We start from the raw sequence: 3,697 nt of genomic DNA on the forward strand, positions 1-3,697 counted from the left end.
TCACCTGTCCTCTTGATCAAGGAGGCCGAGGAGACCCCACCAGATGGACTTGAACCAATGTCCAGTCTACAAAGAGGAGGGTAAACACAGAGGAAACATTTCCTCCATGCTTACAAGTGAAGTCAGGCGTGGTCGAGCAGGACCTTTGAATTATCTTCACATAAGTGGAACTGGTAAAAGAAAGGATCTAGGGGCTCCTCCAAAGCCCATGCAACCCCAAAGGAACAGATCTTCAAATAACCTTAAGAGTAAAATAAATTGGTTTATCTGGGCCAACTGTGCGGCCTTAAACACCAAAAAGGAAAGTATAACGAAAAATTAAAGGGGCCAATATAATTTTTAAGAGTCCATGTGTACAGCTAAAGGCTACATAACAAGCAACAGTGCCAGATAGGAGATACCTTCTTTTGAGTTTTTGGCCATGGTGGCCCAAGGGACTCCCAGACAGTAACCCAGCATAGAACTGGGAAAATAAACAGCAGACCTCAATCTTATCTAAAGGAATATTGACAACTGATTGCTGCTAGATGAGGAACAGCTGACCTTCCTAAAACAAAGACCTTAGATAGGCTGACAAGATTCTCCAGATGGACAAGTAGTGGGGAACGGCTGGGGGTGCTGACAACACAGTGCACAGTAGCAGGGATATCAGAGTATAAGGGCTCTAATGGCGGGGAGGGAGGCTATGGGAGGGTGCCATCTGGGAAATGGGTGTATAGTTGAATAAGGTGGTTTGGGATGTTCTGTGTGATATACACACACAAAAAAATCAACAAACTAAAAAAAAGTATTATATTTGAGGAGGAAGCATAAAAATTTACATCATGTTAATTAGTAGAGGTGATAAAAATTACCATTGAAATCTCGCTGATGACTTTATAGACATACACAGTGCCAAGGATCCGAGTGCAAATGATTATGACTAGTAATAATCAGAAACAAAAAGATTAGAGACACATGCGCCAACATCTCAGTGTTAGTAGCAAAAACAATGACTCTTTCTGTAAGAAACAGTATATTTTAAAATGAAATGGAGATCTTTTTTAAAGGTTAAAATCTCCTCCAATTTTATGACATACAGAGCTTATACTGTGTTCAATATTGTATAACTATATTAATTCAACTGTAAACCTAAAAATTTACAGCCAATTTTGAAAGAGATGCATCTTAGCTCTGGAAATTGTTATTGAATATGTCAATGCTGTTGTAATGAAATGCTTCTTCTAATTATGTGGTTATCAAATAAATAATTAAAAAGTAAAAAAAAATTTAAAATTTAAAAAAACTTCTGTACATCAAAAAAAGCAACCAAGGAAGTGAAGAGAAAGCCCACAGAATGGGAGAAAATCTTCACCAGTGACACATCTGACAGAGGTTTAACATCCAGACTATGTAACAAACTCAAAAAACAAACTATCAAGAAAGGAAGTAACCCAATTAAAAGATAGGCTAAGGAGCTGAAAAGAGAGTTCTCAAAAGAAGAAATAAAGATGGCTAAGAAGCATCTTAAAAGGTGTTCAACATCATTAGTAATTAGGGAAATGCAAGGGGACGTGGGGAAAGGGGAACACTCATCCACTGCTGGTGGGGCTGCAAACTGGTTCAGCCCCTATGGAAAGCATTGTGGAGAACTCTTAAAAAACTACAAATAAACCTACCATTTGACCCAGTCATACCACTCCTTGGCATATACCCAAAGAACTTATCCTATTGCAGAGACACATGTACATCTGTGTTTGTTGCTTCTCTTTTCACAATAGCTAAGAGATGGAAGCAACCTAAGTGTCCCTGAACTGACGAGTGGATAATGAAAATGTGGTTCATTTATAAGATGGAATTTTAATCAGCAGTAAAGAAAGATGAAATCATGAAATTCGCTGGTAAATGGGTGGAACTAGAAACTGTTATACTAAGTGAAGTAACACAGACTGAGAAAAAAATAAAAATAAAATAAAATAATGGCATCTCTTCTCCCTCATATATGGATCCTAGCACCAAATCCTTATAAGTGAATATGTATCCAGACATAAGTGCAGGAACTAGGATAATGAAGAGGAACCAGGGAAGAATTTGAAAGAGAAGAAATGTAGAAAATAGGTGTTGACAAGAGCAATATGGATAATAATGATGTTATTTTAAGGGAGGAGGGAGGGAAGGTTATATAAAGAACCTAGGGGATAAAGGGAAAGAAGGAGCTCAGGAGAGTTGGGACCATAGGAGAAGGGAATTATTAAGTGAGAAATGGAAAAAAAAAATGGGGGCATCTTAAATGAGGAAACCATGGTGGAACGGTTAGACAACGTGAGAAATAAATAATACCTAGCTAGTCTTAGAAAACCAGGGGGAACCATATTAGGCCAACAACCTACTGACAAATTATACATACAACCAGATCAAAGAATATAATATATGCCTAGGCAAGGTTTATCTGAGAGTGTTTGGTCTTTGCCCAAGCTCTATCTACATGGCATATGGTAATTAAAAGTACCAGACTGGTGGAACTAAACTTATTGGTTGTTTACCAGCCATACTTTGAGGCCTATACTCATTTGGTCAGGGGGACTTAAAGGACCATTTTTGCTCCTTGCCATCCTAGGTTGACTAAGTTCCAGGGGACTATGAAAAATGTCCTGTAACTGTAGTGAGTCACCTGTCCTCTTGATCAAGGAGGCTGTGGAGACCCCACCAGATGGACCTGAACCAGTGTCCAGTCTACAAAGAGGAGGGTCAATACAGAGGAAACATTTCCTCCATGCTTCAAAGCAAAACCAGCCATGGTCGAGCAGGACCTTTGATTTATCTTCACATAGACAGAACTAGTAAAAGAAAGGAGCCAAGGGCTCCTTTCAAGCCAATGTTACCCCTGAGGAACAAATCCTCAAATGACTTTAAGAGTAAAAATAAATTGTTTTATCTGGGCCAACTATAGTGTCTTAAACACCCAAAAGGAAAGTATAACCAAAGATTAATGGGGCCAATATAATTTTTAAGAGTCCATATGTATAGCTAAAGGGTACATAACAAGAAAAATGCCAAACAGGAGATACCTTCCTTTGACTTATTGGCCAAGGTGGCCAAAGAGACTCCCAGAGAGTAACCCAGCATAGAACTGGGAATGTGAACAGCAGACCCCAATCTTATCTAAGGGAATACTGACAACTGATTGCTGCTAGATGAGGAACAGCCAATCTGCCTAAAACAAGGATCTCTAGATAGGCTGACTAGATTCAGCAGATGAACAAGCACTGGAGAATGCCTGGGGGTGTCAACACCACAGCGGACAGTAACAGCTCAGAGTATATGGGCTCCAGTATGTGGGAGGGGGGAAGCTATGGGAGGGTGCCATTTGGGAAGTAGGTATATAGATGAATAAGTTTGTGTGGGATGTTCTGTATGATATACACACAGAAAAATCAACAAAATTTTAAAAAGACATATTTGTGGAGGAAGCATAAAAATTTGCTTCATGTTAAATGATAAAGGTGATAAAGACAACCAGTGCAATCTACCTGATGACTGTATATCCATACTCAGGTAGTAAGGATCCAAGTGTAACAGACTGTGACTAGTAATCATCAGATACATAGAGATTAAAGACACATGTGTAAACATCTAAGCGTTAGTAGCATTAAAAATGTAGGAAACAGCATATTTTAATATGAAATGAAAATCTTCTTTATAGGTTAAAAGCTCATTC

Source organism: Nannospalax galili, unplaced genomic scaffold, assembly GCF_000622305.1.
Source record: "Nannospalax galili isolate Female #2095 unplaced genomic scaffold, S.galili_v1.0 scaffold10, whole genome shotgun sequence".
In the NCBI taxonomy this organism is placed as follows: Eukaryota; Metazoa; Chordata; class Mammalia; order Rodentia; family Spalacidae; genus Nannospalax; species Nannospalax galili.